Source organism: Notamacropus eugenii, chromosome 4 (assembly GCF_028372415.1).
Source record: "Notamacropus eugenii isolate mMacEug1 chromosome 4, mMacEug1.pri_v2, whole genome shotgun sequence".
Taxonomy (NCBI): domain Eukaryota; kingdom Metazoa; phylum Chordata; class Mammalia; order Diprotodontia; family Macropodidae; genus Notamacropus; species Notamacropus eugenii.
In genome coordinates this window covers 442,652,364-442,668,128 of record NC_092875.1, presented here as the reverse complement: position 1 = coordinate 442,668,128, position 15,765 = coordinate 442,652,364, and the positions used below count along the sequence as shown (strand labels likewise).

Genomic DNA, 15,765 nt, shown 5'->3' with positions numbered 1-15,765 from the left:
ATAAGCTTTTGAGTTCTAAATTTTCTCCCCCTCTCTTCACTTCTCCTTCCCCAAGATGGTATGCAATTTGATATTGGCTACATATGTACAATCATATTAAACATATTTCCACGTTAGTCATGTTGTAAGGAAGAATTATAACCAATACAATGAACCAGGAGAAAGAAGAAACAAAAGAAAACAAAGCAAAACAAAAAAAGAGAGCAAATAGTACGTTTGGATCTGCATTCAGACTCTGTAATTCTTTCTCTGAATGTGGGTAGCATTTTCCATCACGAGCCTTTTGGAGTTGTCTTAGAACCTTGCATTGTTGAGAAGAACCAAGTCTATCAAAGTTAGTCATTGCACAATGTGACTATAACTGTGTACAATGTTCTCCTGGTTCTGCTCCCCTCACTCAGCATCAGTTCACATAAGTCTTTACAGGTTTTTCTGAAATCTGACTATTCATCATTTCTTATAGCACTACATTCATATACCACAACTTGTTCAGCCATTCCCCAATTGATATGCATCTCCTCAGTTTCCAATTCTTGGCTCCACAAAAAGGGCTGCTATAATTATTTTTGTACATATGAGTCCTTTTCCCATTTTTAGGATCTCTTTGAGATACAACCCTAAAAGTGATACTCTGGGTCAAAGAATATGCACAGTTTTATAGTTCCAAATTGCTCTCTGGAATGGTTGGATCAGTTCAGAACTCCATCAACAATGCATTAGTGTTCCAATGTTCCCACATCTTCACCAACACTTATCATTTTCTTGTTTTGTCATATTAGCCAGTCTGATAGGTGTGAGGTGGTAACTAAAAGTTGTTTTAATTGCACTTCTCTAATCAGTAGTGACTTAGAGCATATTTTCACTTGACTTTGGATAGCTTTAATTTCTTCATCTGAAAATTGCCTGTTCATATCCTTTGACCATTTATCAATTGGGGAGTGACTTGTATTCTTATACATTTGTCTCAGTTCTCTATATATTTCAGAAATGAGGCCTTTATCAGTGACGCTGGCTATAAAAATTGTTTCCCAGCTTTCTGCTTCCCTTCTAATTTTGGTTGCATTGTCTTTGTGCAAAATCTTTTTAATTTAATGTAATCAAGATTATCCATTTTACATTTTATAATGTTTCACTGTAGTTTCTTGAGCAAGGGAATGGCAAGATTCATCAGAAGGGGAAGGAGATTAAAGTTTGTGGCAAATGTTTACTAATCCCCAAATATATGCTAAGAACTATTATTAATTAAAATTATTGCTAATTATTTCTGTTTTATTAATTTTGTTTTATAATTTAATGATATGAAATATATTTATGTAGTTACGTAATATAAATTGTTGTTAATTTAAATATTATTTACAAATTCTTCATGTTCTCTTATTTTCCAGTGATTTGACTTTCTCCAGGTAAATAAAAATTTCGATTAACTAGGTCAACCAAGGCTGTACTTCACTAATTCAATTTAAACATTTTTTTAAAACATCTACATACAGAACACTGCTAATCATTAGAAGCACAGAGTTTAGATAAAACATGGTCTGTGACTTCATGGAACTTAGAGTCTAGTAGAGTAATTTCTTTGCTTTGCATAGATGTCTGGATAACACAGATGTCCCTGGTTCACTTTTTCTACCTTGCATCTTTCCCTCCCCATTCCTCCCACCTATCTCCCCATCACACATTTGTCTCTAGAGCTGTCTTGGTCACATTTGTTAGAGGTATCACCCAGGAGACCAGAATATTAGAGATCAATGCCCTCAGTGTAGGCATTAATCTCCCAGCCTCTTCCTCCTTCACATGTCCTCTCTTGGGGAGTTTTGAGCTGACCTTAGATCTGACCCTGAGGAGGCCTGACTTTGATGGATCAACATAATCTTCCCTTGCTAGAAGGGATGAAGGACTGAAGCAGGAGAGTCTGCCACGATGGGGCACGTAGAAGTTTGCCAGCCTCTGTTAACCAAGTCAGGGCAGATCCTGTGCCACTAAAATCTACTTGGACTTCAGAGAGAAACTAGATATTCTTTATTCTTTCATCCCTGATTTCTTTTTCTCCCTACCTGCTTCTGAGTTCTGAAGTCTGAGTCTCTTGAATTGTAAGAGCCTTGTGCTTGTTTCTCAAAAGTTTTTTTTCCTTAAATCATTGTGTATTTAAAAGTTTTCTTTTGTTTTCTTTGTTTTCATGAGTCATAAAGCTGTTAACTGAAAATTTTGCTAAACTTCTGTTCTTGTTGAAATGCAGCAGTGAGAAGGGCCTTTGGAAATACCTTCAGGAAGAGAAAGACGAAAACTGTGGTATTTTTAAGCTAGAGTGTGATTTCTGGATAGGGGCTTGGAGGTAACAGAGAGTAATTTATTTTTTGCAACCTTCTAGGAGCAGAGAGAACACATTTACTGGGGTTTCTCTAAGTAAATGAGTCAGCAGCAGCAGCAGCAGTGGAATAGCTGTGCTAGCATTGAAATAGGCATCAGACCTTACCAGGCCTAGTTTTGAGAGGAAAATGATTCTTCTTAGGGGGAAGATCCAAAGGAGAGGCTAAGGGAAAAAAAATCATAACTTGGGGCAGGAAAAGCTATGGGTACAAGTAGACACCTCCTCTTGACCCCCCAAAAAGGTGGTGGTAGTGGTTGAGTCATGTATGATTCTTCATGAGCCTATCTTAGGTTTTTTGGCAGATACTGGAGTCATTTGGCATTTCCTTCACTAGCTCACTTTACAGATGAGTAAACTGAGGCAAACAGGGTTAAGTGATTTGCCTAGGGCCACACAGCTGGTAAGTTTTTGAGGCCAATTTGAACTAGTAAGATGAATCTTTGTGACTCCAGGCTTGGCACTCTATCCATTGCCCCACCTAGCTGCCCGTTAAAAAAAAAAGGTCGGGTGGAGTAAATGATTTGTGTCTGCTTATCAGTTTATCACAGTAACATGTGAACAGGTAGTCACATGAAAACCACTACTATACTTCACTCTGGTGACATCCTTTATGTTGTTTCTCTTGTAGAATTTTTCTTCTAATGTGTCTCTTCTTTGCTCTTTGGGTGATCCTCGACTTCCCTCCTTTAGAGACTGGTATTCCATGATTTAAAGGCATACAGCATCATTAAATGAATATAGTTGTGAGAAAGATGAGCCTTTGTTTCAAGGAGAAACTTGGGGTCATTATTAAAAGAATTTTACAGTTTCCCAAACCTACATCTGCTTTCTTAGTCCTGTTCAACCAAACAGGAAATATGCCTATGCATGATTATATTGGTGGCGAAGAGAAGGATGAACTGGAGGGAGGGATAATGCCAGAAGTTACTACCGAGGATTTCCCACCCTTTTCCTTCCATTTCAGGGTATTTAGGAGTGCTCAGGAAGTCATCTTGGAACTGGTATAGAACGTGTAAGCACTGTAACACAGAAAGAAAGTCTGTGGTTGTAGTGAGAGTGTATTCTGTGAATGCTTCTCAGGAGATTAGAGAGTGAGCATGTGAGGGCAAGTGGGCACAAGTCTGGAGCTTGGGAATCTTAATGATGAATCTGTAACATGGCAGGAAAGTAGAAAGACATGGCTTGTGAATGTGTGTGGTGCTTATTGGGAGTGCTCTGAGAGAGCCAGTAGAAGGAGAATGGAGACTCGATAGTGCCGTAGGAACTGTGATTCACAAAGAGCCTACAGTGATATGGAGTGAGTAGTAATAAGAGAGTCAGGAAAGTGGATGACCTAGAACTTTGAGTGACATGAAAAGGGACATCTGTTAGGAGCATCTACCTGGCTAATGGAAGTGGGAATGGAGAAGACAGTTTGGATATAATATAGATTGCATATAGAAGAAAGATAGGACTTGGTGATTCAAGGAGAGATGAGTGAAAGGGAAAAATCGATGGCAGCAACTAGAAAAGAGATTATTAGCTTCTTAGCACCAGCAATGTTTTCCCCGGGGGCCAAATTTTTTTTTGAGGGGAGGGGCTTAGTAAGAATCTGAGCTCCTTTGCTATTTGCCTAAATAATTGTTTATTAATAATTGTTTTAACTTTAAGAATAGAGATGAAAATTTCCATATTATAGTTTTTTTTTCTTGAAAAGCAAGAATGACAACAAAAACAATGGCATCCACTTCTTGCAGCACTTCATGATTTAAAAAGTGCTTGAAGCATGAGATAGCCTTATGAACTTCAGCCATTTTCTCCAGTGGAAATGGGTTTGAGCATACAAGCTCGGTACTTGGGATGCAGGTTGTGGGGTTTCCAGCATTCCATCTCAGTTTATGCATTCAATGGATCATTCTATCTGAAAGGAGATCATAGCAGAAGCAGAAGCCAGAGTGCATGCTTGTGGTCCAGAAGAAGGGGGTTATTTGGAAATAATCTAGTGGGCTTATTCATTGCACAGCATGATGGAGAACTCTGCAACTGAAAATATTCTGTTTGGGAGGTAGGATCAGTTCCAAAAATACCCACTTTAGATTTTAGGCCTTTGCTAAAACATTACTTAAGCACAGATGTGGGTCCAAATACTACCCATCCTTTAATGTTCAGCTTATGTTTCTCCTCCTCTCCCTCTTCATCTTTTCTTCTTCCCTGACTCCTTTTTTTCCCCTCCTTCTTCTTTTCACCCTCTGTGGAACTGTCTCAGACCTTTCCAATCCACAGGGAGCCCTGCTTCCTCTGAATTTATAACATTCCTAGTCTGTCACCAAATACATAGCATTTAGTTTGGCAGTGAATCACGTACTGTTGTGTAACATGTCAAACATAAATGTCTCGTTATTTATCTCTTACATGATTCAGCTTTCGGAGTATTTGTGCTGTGCCTGCCACTGGATTGATTATAAACATCTGAAGGATAGGGACAGTGACTTACATGTGATTTCTTGGATCCTCCACTGTGCCCAATAAGTGTTCATCATCCAACTGGAAGCATTTTGTTTGAGCTGCAAAAGGGAGCTCCTTAGATGACTTTATTCTAGTGGGATGTGGAGACTAGAAGCAATAAGGTCACAGGCAAAACTGTCTTAAGAAAAGGGAAGAGATAGAGCTTATGCTTAAGAGTTTCATAAATCACCCAGTGTTAGATAAACTATTGTTAATGAGTGGTTAATAACAAATATTTCATTATATTTAGCTGGTCTTAGAAAACTCATCCTACCCCATTTTACCATCTCCCATCTACCTATGCAGTACAGGTGGGGCAGCTAGGTGGTGCAGGGGATAGAGCACCAATGCAGGATTCAGGAGGACCTGACTTCAAATCTCACCTCAGACACTTGAGACTCACTAGTTGTGTGACCTTGGGCAAGTCACTTAACCCCAATTGCCTCATCCTGGGTCATCTCCAGTCATCCTGATGAATGTCTGGTCACTGGATTCAGATGGCTCTGGAGGAGAAGTGAGGCTGGTGACCTGCACAGATGTCTCTCACTCAAAACAAAGTCAAGTGCAACGAAGGATGAACACACAGTAAAGGCATTTTTTTTAATCTGCTCTGCTTCTCCCCACCAGTAACAAGGGAGCATCTAGTCCCAAATCTCCAAGGAACAAGCCTTTCTCACCCATGTGGGTAAGACACTTAGCTTTGGCACTCTGTCTTAAGGATGAAATAACTTGATTGGTGGATAAGTGAGTAAAAACTCACCCACTAAATCTAGCTGGCCTCAGACCTTTTTTCACAATTCATCCAGGCATTTACCAGGAAGCTAGGACCTACCCAATAAAACATACCATCCTGCCTCCCTGCCCTTACCCGTTAACCCCTGATCTTGTCCTGGGAACAGTGATCAAACAAATACTATCATTGTTGCTGGAAAGGGCATCCCTTTGACTCCCATTCTCCTTCATATGTTATATTCCCCTATTAGACTGTAAGCTCCTTGAGAGTAGGAATTTTTATGTGTGCATCCCTGGCACCCAGCACAGTGTCTCTCCGATAATAGGTGCTCTATAAATTCTTCTCCATTCATTCCTTCACTTTTATCGTGAAGGTTAATGGTAAGTCAGCCTGTTCTTTTCTTCTTTACATAGTTCTCAGTTTAGAGTTGACCTAGCAGAAAAAAATTATTTGAAATATTTTTACCTCATGAAATATTGTATAAAAATCCTTTAAGATCAAGGTGCTTAGTGGAAGAATCAATTCCACTTTCTTTGGTGACTTTTAGTGCTCTCACTTCTCTATTGGAGAAAGTAGATAATCCTAATCTTTCTCTTGTGATTCTCTGCAATTGCTATCCCGAAAGATGTCTCTAGTTCATTGTAACACCAATGTGATTCCCATAGAAGCCGCTGTGAGTGTGCATGCGGATTTCCAAGGTAAATTCACAAAATATAATAAACTCTCTTCCTCAAAGGCAAAACCAAAATATTTATTGGGGACATCATTAGAGTTCCAGGAGGTAAGACTTAACAGGGTACTTATCACTAATTCAGGCAGTGCCAACATCTTAAACCTTCTTTCTGTCAGGCCTCCCCACAAAAAACAAGTTCCCCTAGACAAATTCCTCCTTCTACCCACCCATAGCTTGCTCTCACTCACAGCTTGCTTCTCTTTCTCTGCTCTGCCTGCTCTCTCCCTCTCTCTCTCTCTCTCTCTCTCTCTCTCTCTCTCCTCCCGCCTTGTGCAAGTTCCTCCCAGTCTGACGAGCCCCATGTGAACTAGACTCCATTGTGATCCCATGCTCTATGTGTTAGGCTTATTAAGGGACTGGGAAGCTCTTCCTATTCTATTAACATTACATTCATTTCCTATAAATATGTCCAGTGTAAGTTTAACAGTGTTCTAATAATGTAATATCCCAGATTCCATGTAAGTCATTTTGTTGTAATATTTGTGACCTGATATGGACAGTGGTTCTGAGCTGTAACTAGGGTGGGACAACAAGAACATTGACTCTGGGTGATGAATTTCATAGAGACTGACAATACCAGCAGTCTTTCAGCAGCCCAAAAACCATAGAGCCTATCCCTAGCACCTAGTTAGTAAGAGTAATTAGCTAAAATAAGTTACCAGATGGTGGCTTGTGGGAAGCTTCTCCTTTACCAGAGATTCTGGTCCCCTTCAATCTGAGTGCATCATCTTCCCTAGCAGTGATCTCCCACCAATACCCACTGTCTTCTTTCCTGACTAAGTCAAGGCAGGCTTCATGCTGCTTGTACCGGGTGTGGTTTGTGGTACTTGTTTCATGTGCAAAAATTCTTAATTATGTCTTTGCTCCTGTTTCTCTCACTTGCTTCTAAATAGACTGTTGACCTCCTTGGAATATATTAAGTGTCCCGTACATGATAACGTCTTCAAATATCAGTCTCATATAGTCTAGACTACATTACTAATGGGAAATAAAACTCAAATATTTTCAGTTGACTTTAAAAGCAATATTACTTCAGCTATGTGTTACTAATGCTTTTGTAAATTCAGCTGTGAATTGAAAGAGTTGGATGAGATAACCCCAAGGGTGCCTCCAGATCTAAAATTCCACTAAGTGTGACTCTCTCAGCTTTTCCAAGTGGAAGTTTTCTTTATCTCCTCCCTGTCTTTGACTCTACCCAATTACCAGTTCACCCCACACACCCTAATTTCTACTTGGTGGTTGAACAACAACAGCTGTGCAATCAGGTTGCTTTCTAGCATTAATTATTCTGTTCTGACCTCCTCTGTTTGTTCTCCCATATACTTCTGGGAACAGAAAGTTTGCTCACAAGATTTCTGAGGCAATTTGCCTCTGGATTGCCCAGCATTAAAATAGTATCCAAACTTTGTCCTCCTCAATAAAAGAATGCTGTTAAGAAAGTTTTTCTTTTCCTTGACATTTATCTAAATTGTTGGCTGCGAGATGGGGAATACATTTTTTTTTTTTTTGCTAAGGATATTGCAAGTCAGGGAAATTGTTAAACTCCAGTGAAATTACAAATGGCTCATATAGAAAAAAACCAAACAATACTACCTTGTTTGAAAAAAATAAAAAATGGAATCTCATCTCTCTTTGAATTACAACCTTTCATCCACTATAAAAGGGAAGAGAAAAGGCTAATTTTCTTTCATGCTTTCATATAATCAATGTCAGTAATGGTTTTATTTTTCAAAGATGTGTTTTAAAGAGCAGAACATTTTCTCACTTTTAGCTTATGGGTTGATTTTAATAGCTATGCACACTTTAATATGGAGCCGTGTCTTTAAGAAACAATTAAAGATTTGTAACAAGCAATTAAGTAGTTTACTTACCCAGAAACAGCATGTTTATAATGGGTGGGGGGAAGGGGAAAGCAGACCACTGTTAACAAAAATCAAGAATGCCATTAGAGCAGAGAATTTCAAGGTAAGACTTCTTGATATTTGGGAATAATCGAGTTATTATAATCCAGGGGCACACTTAGAAAATTCATCTTTCCTCCATCTTTTCTATTTCCCCCAGTCTTCACCTGTTGTAATCTTTAAGACCCCACTGAGGTGTCATGTACTCATTGGATACTTCTCAGATTCCTTGCCACTTTCTCCTCCAAACTGGAAGTGATTTCCCTTCCTTGATGGTCTCGTAGCACTTTTTTGGAATTCACCATTGCACGTATCCCATTCTGTTTTGAATTATAGTTTTATATATAAAAATCCCCTATTAGATCCTTGAGACCAAAAAATGTGCTATGCCTTCTTATAGGGTGTTAGAAAGCTAGGAGAAATAGGCAACATGCTATATGTTATATTTTTTAAGTGGTACAAATCAAAGCAAATGAAATTTAATGGGGATAAATGTAAAATTTTATACTTGAGTTCAAAAAAATCTAAGTCACAAGGATAAGTGAGAGAGAAAGTCTGGCTGGGCAGTAGTTCGTCTAAAATAAACCCCAATATCTTTGGGTTTCGTGAGTCAACAGTGTTAATTATGGGAGCCAAAAAACCTAATGCAGTTTTAGGTTCCACTGAGAGGCATAGCATTCAGGTTTAGGAAGATAATAGTCTCATTGTGCTTTGCTATGGCAACATATAGCATTTCTTTCATTTTAAAGATATTAATCATCCAAGATGGGCACAGAGGAGGCCAATGAGGGCAAAGACCCTCTTGATCATACTATGGGAGAACTGAAGCAAACAGAGTTAAGTGACTTGCCCAAGGTCACCCAGCTAGCAAATCTCTGAGGCCACATTTGAACTCAGGTCTTCCTGACTGTGCTGTATGCACTGTGCCACTTAGCTGCTAAATCAGTTCTCCGCTATTTGTGCTGATTTTGACCTAACAATTAACAACAAGAAGACAGAGGTTCTCCACTAGCCAGCACCACATCATCCATATGTGGAACCATCAGTTACAGCAAAGGGAGAAACTTTGAATGCTGTGAATAAATTCATTTACTTTGGCAGTATACTTTCCAGGTATGTCCACATAGGTGATGAAATTGATATGTTCTTTACCAGAGCTGGCTCAGTGTTCAAGAAGCTGTGGGAAAGTGTGGGAGAGAAGAGGCATTACACTGCCTACCAAAGTGAAGGTCTATGGAGCCATTGTGCTGACCTCACTGTTGTACGACTGTGAAACCTGGACAGTCTATTAGCATCATTCCAGGAAACAGAATCACTTCCATTTGACTTTTCTTAAGAAGATTCTGAAGATCACCTGACAAGATAAGGCACTGGATACTGAGGTCCTTCCTTGAGCTGAACTGCCAAGCATTCAAACTCTACTGCAGGGAGCACAACTCTGATGACCGGTTGGTCATGTTGTTCTAATGCCAAATATGTGCTTGTCTAAAAGGCTATTTTATGGACAGTTCACACAAGGCAAGCACTCACATGGAGGTCAGAAGAAGCAATGCAAGGACAGTGTCAAGGTCTCTCAAAAGAACTTTGGAATTAATGGTGAGACCTGGGAGACATTGTCACAGGACCATCTAGCATGGTGTGCCCTCATCAAAGAAGGCTTTGTGCTCTATGAGCAAAGCAGAACTTCAGTAGCCCAAACGAAACCTTGAGATATGCAAATTTGGAGATATCTCTTTCCCAAATATTCCTAGGGATTATTTGTGCCTGATCTATGGTGGAGTCTGCCTAGCTCATGTTAGTCTGATCAGGAACAGTTGGACACACTGTACCTTGATCCCAGCCTAGTGACGTCATTTTGGGTCTCTTCGAGCAGAAAGGACAACAACCAACCATACGATGACTAGTTGAAAGAACTAGGGCTATTTAACTTGGACAAGAGGGAAGTTTCCAGGTGCATGATAGCTTTCAAAGGGTTTGGGTATGTTTTGTTTGACTTTTGAAGGCAGAACAAGGAATATAATGTGGAAGCTAATAGGCAAATAGAGGGGAGAAATCAATTAAAACTGCCATATCCAAAAATCCAGTGGGCTCTCTCAGGAGCTAGTGGGTTTCTAAACACCAGAGATCTTTGAAACAAAAATTGAATAATCACTTGTTTGATATGGTGTAGAGGGATTCTCCTTCAGGTATATGTTGTACTCTATGACTCCTATGGGTCCCTTTGAACTCTGAGATTCAATGATTCTGTTTTACTTTTCTGACTCCTTTAGTACCTAGCACAGAAGTTTGCTGGAGTGGTCACTTAACAGGCATTTGTTGAATTGAGTTACATGAAGCTAAATTCTTTTTTTGGAGAATGAAATGATGAACACTGAATTTAGTAAATACGGATGTTCCTTTCTTTTCATAATTGAACCAGAGTGATTTTCTACCCAAGATTGCAAAAGGTAATAATGATTCACAGTCAATTAAGTTTACAAAGTGTTTTCTTCACTACAGCCCTTCAGGGAAAATAAAATAACTCGGAGCATGTAAGGAAGCAGCTTTGTTCAGCCAACATTGTGCTTAAATAGATAGAATCATATACTAGGGTTAGCAGGTCTCTGGGTGTGATATCTGGCTCCACTCCCCCTGTGAGTATTAACAAAGTAAAAACTGTGATGTGATAAGGGAAAGTTGGAATAAGAATCAGCCATGTAAATATATCTTAACCTTGCTAATAAAAGTAAAATCCTAGCCTACCTAAACAGCAATCCATTATCTCCTATTTTAAATCACTGTAGAAGTGACACTAGTGAGAAACTGGGAGTAGATTCTAAAGCTTCCTATCTTAGCAGCTTCTGGAGAAAAGGTCAGAGAAGCATAGATTTTGACCTGGAAGGGATCTCAGAAGTCATCTGTTGTAACACTCATTTTATAGTTGAGGAAACAGACCAGGAGAGGTTAAGTAATTTGCCAATATCATATATGTATTAGAATCAGAGCTAGGATTTAAACTCAGGGTTTTTGTTTTTCTTTTTAACTTCAAATCCAACATTTTTCCCCACCGAGCCATGACTGCCTTACATTTATGGGATCAGAGGATCAAGGTGCCTATAGCTGGGAGGATTCTTTGAAATCCTCTAGTCTAATTTGACAGATGAAGAATGACAGCCAGAGAAGTAAAGTTCCTATACCCAAAGGAGGGCTTGTTCTAGCACCTCAGGCACTGTAAAAATATAGAGAAAGAGAGGGAAACTTAGGGATATCTTGTCTTTGCTGAAACTTTAGGGATGTAGGAATGAGATTATCCTTATTGACCATTATCAACTGTTTACATGGAGTGAAGAGAGAATTTTTCTCCCCTGCAAAAAGTGTAGAAGTTCTGTGGCTGTAACAAAGCTTCCTACAGGGTGGCAGCAGGGAGTACCCTTTGTTGGTGAGTCTACTTTGATGTTTTTTTTAGATCAGTACACCTCTTGTTTCCTCAACCAACTCACAGCTAAAAGTGTCTTTACCTATCTACTACCCAATAGTCCATTGGCTTCGCTGGGCAGCCAGGTTATTTTATAAAGTGAAGGTAGAATGACAACCTCTCAGCCACTGTGAATGGAGAGATGCTTAGTAGCACCCAATTTGTTTACTGGCAAGGGCTTCCTGCTGCTTGCTTATGTGAAGCTAGTGGGATGGATCCTAGAGGAGGCCCGCACTCTGGTCAGCCTCTTGTCCCTTTTGTGTTATATTTTGGGTGATGAAATTTTGTGCCTCTTATTGACTCAAGAAAACATTTTAGCAGGTAGCTGGTTAAGAGAGGAGAGTGAAAGTAAGCTGGAAAAGTGGACTAAGGGCTGAACTTACTAAATATAAGTAAAGATAAAATGATCAGCAGGCAGAAATTGGGCAGCTAGGTGGAACAGTGGATAGAGTGCCAGGCATGGAGTCAGGAAGACCTGAGTTTATTGAGTATTGACCTCAGATACTTACTAGCTGTGTGATTCTGGGCAGGTGATTTAATCCTGTTTATCTCAGTTTCCTCATTTGTAGAATGAACTGGAGAAGGAAATGGTAAATTATTCTAGTATCTTTGCCAAGAAAACCACATATGGGTCAGGAAGAGCCTAACACTACTGAAAACAACTGAAGAAGAGCAGACTGAAATTATCTGAGCCAGTCAGTAGTAAAACCATCACAGAAAGAATAGTCATTCTACTAAGTGATCAAATATCTAGGTATCTCTTTGAGGTCAATCCACCAACAAATATTAACAAGCTTCTACTCTGTGCCTGGTACTGTGCTAAGCACTGGACATGCACTTACAATGGATGAAACCATCCCTATTCTCAAGGAGTTTGCATTCTGATGGAGGAGGTGATAGAGAGAGATGTCTATAAGTTGGTACAGAATAAATATAAAGAAAATGGATACTAGTAAATCCAAAGTACTCAAATGTGGTCAAGGGAAAAGGCACTAGCCATGAGGAAAGGCTTCCTGTAAAAGGCATGCATCTTTTCTTTTTTTATAAATTTTTCGTTTATTTTGGTGAACATCTCCCAACCACATGCAAAAAGCAACTTTAACAATCCTTTTCCAAATTCTGAGTTTCAAGTTCCCTCCATCCCTCCCACTTCTCCCCCCTCCCCAGAGGTCAACCTGACATCTACCAGATCTGTGAGGTCACACAAAACACACCTCCACAGTAGCCATGTTGGAAAAAACCTCAACAAAACAAAAATAAAAACACTTTTTAAAAGGATGCTTCACTCTTTACTCAGAGCACACCAGTTCTCTGCCTGGAGTTTATATTAAAGCAATTAGTATGAGTTATTTTGTCCAATTATATGCCAGTAAAACTGACAGTTTAAGTGAAATTTATGAATATTTACAAAAATATAAGTTTATGCTGCATTTTAAAGGAAGTGAGGGACTGTCTGAGGCAGAGGTGAGTAATGAATGCCATTCTAGGTGTGGGGCACAGCAAGTGCAAAGGTGCAAAGAGGGGAAGAGACTCATAACTTCTAATAGATAAAACAGAAACAGCAAAGAAAGGTTAACAAATTATACCTTAAAACCAGGCACAAAAAAATAAACAACCTTGATAGCAAGGATGTTACCCTGAAATAGGAACTGCCTAAGATAAGAAGATTGTTCTGGTGTGCTAATCTATGAGAGAATTGGTGAGACTGAGAGACTTTTTGTTTCCTAAGAAAAAAACCTGCCCATTTAGTTCTTCTTCCCCAGCATCCTTATTAATACTATTTAAAACCTGTTATTGTTTTTTCTTCCTAGTGAATGTGATGACAATCAAATTAGGATTTTTTTGCTGTTTTTGTTTATACCAAGAAGTTCATTGGTTGGTTGTTGTCCTTTGTCTTCGAAGAAGACCAAAATGACATCACCATGATAAAGTGAAATTTCAGTGTGTCCGACTGTGGCTAATCAGACCAATACGAGCTCAGAATGCTCTACCACAGGTTGGGCACAGATAGTCCATGTGAATATTTGGAGTGGATACCCCAAATTTGCACGTTCTATGTTTCCTTTGTGCTGTCTCAATTCTGCCTTGCTCAAAGAGCACAGAACCCTTTCTGATGTGGGCATGCCATGCTGAGCATCAGAACACTCTTAAACACGTTTGATGAAAATGATGGGGAAATTCAGAAGCTGCTAAATGAAAAATGAGAACTCCACAGGGTTTACCAGTAGGATAGTTCATCTACCTCTAAGAAGGCAGCATTTAATTCCATCAAAAGCAAAGTACAAACAAAGTTTAGAGAGATGCAGGATTCCTGGCTCAGTAAGAAGGCAGATAGAATACAGTTTTATGCTGATAGTAACAATCCAAAGCACTTTTATAATTCCCTGAAAGCTATTTATGGACCAAAAACCTATGGTGCATCACAGTTACTCAGTGCTGATGGAACCACATTGATTAGTGATAAGGACATGATCCTAGAGAGAGAGGTACTTCCATAGTGTTCTCAACAGACCGTCATCAATCAAGGCTGAGGCCATTGACCATTTACCTCAGGTTGAAGTCAATCCCTCCTTAGCTGAACCTCCAACTGAAAAAGAGGTTTTGAGAGCAATTAGGCTCCTCTCATGTGGCAAAGCACCTGGTGCTGATTCTATTCCAGCTGAGATTTACAGGGTAGGGGGACCATTGTTCATACAAAAGGTGATTGAAATTTTCCAGGTTATATAGCAAGAGGAGGTTATCCTCCAGTTCAAGGATGCCTTCATTGTCCATCTGTATAAAGGTGAAGGAAATAGATTGTCCTGCAACAATCACAGGAGGGTCTCTCTCTTAGTCATTGCTGGCAAAATTCTTGCTAGACTCCTCCTTAATAGGCTGATTCTTCACCTGGAAGATGCTCATATACCTGAGAGCCAGTGTGGCTTCAGAAAGGACTGAGGAACAGTTGATATGGTGTTTAATGCCCGACAACTTCAGGAGAAATGCCAGGAGCAGAACAGAGGTCTGTAGACAATGTTTGTAGATCTGACCAGGGCTCTGATACTATTAGTTGTGAGGGTTTATGGAAAATTATATCAAAATTTGGTTGCCCAGAGAAGTTTATCAATATTGTACATCAATTTCCTGATGGCATGTTTGTCCTGGTTCTGGATAATGGACAATGCTCTCATGCCTTCCCAGTCACCAATGGAGTGAAACAGGACTGTGTGCTTTATTCCATGCATTTTAGTATGATATTTTCAGCCATGTTGTCAAATGCTTTCAATGAGGATGAACATGGGCGGAGCCAAGATGGCGGAGTAGAAAGACGCACATACGCTAGCTCCGAACCCGCTGCCCATAAAATATCTGTAAAAAAAGAACTCCCAGTGAATTCCGGAGCAGCAGAAGCCACAGAACAATGGAGTGGAGGAGATTTCTGTTCCAGAGAGCCAGAAAACCTCTCACAAAAGGTCCCTTGTGCCCCGGACCCAGAGCAGAGCCCAACCCTGCCTCGGTGGTGCAGTGCTGAAAGGAGTGGATCTGAGCAGGCTTCAGGGACAGAATCTCCAGCGGCCACGCGGGTCCCCCCACCCTCAGGTGACAAGGGTCAGTGAGAGGTTCTCTTTGGCAGGTTGAGAGGGGAGTGGGGTGCCCCCGTAACTCAGGCCCCCTCAGGAGGCAGCAGCAGAGGTGGGAGCAGACAGGGGCTCCCCAAGCAGGCAGGAGCCTGGATCCATTGTTGAAGGTCTCTGCATAAACCCCCTGAGGGAACTGAGCCCTTGAGGCGGCCCTGCCCCCACCCGAGCACCTGAACTTAATCTCACACTGAATAGCAGCCCTGCCCCCACCAAAAGCCCTGAGGCTGGGAAGCAGCATCTGAATCTCAGACCCCAAGCGCTAGCTGAGCGGACCTGGAGGCAAAGTGGGTATTAAGAGTCAGAAGTCAAGTCACTGGCTGGGAAAATGCCCAGAAAAGGGAAAAAAAATAAGATTATAGAAGGTTACTTTCTTGGTGAACAGGTATTTCCTCCCTTCCTTTCTGATGAGGAAGAACAATGCTTACCATCAGGGAAAGACACAGAAGTCAAGCCTTCTGTATCCCAGCCCACT

The 15,765-nt window shown here is 40.3% G+C and overlaps 1 long non-coding RNA gene across 3 annotated transcripts in view; it reads left to right on the top strand.

Moving 5' to 3' along the window:
- Positions 1–15,765, top strand: part of LOC140501926 (uncharacterized) — a 190,586-nt gene that overhangs the window by 82,781 nt on the left and 92,040 nt on the right. The window lies entirely within an intron of this gene.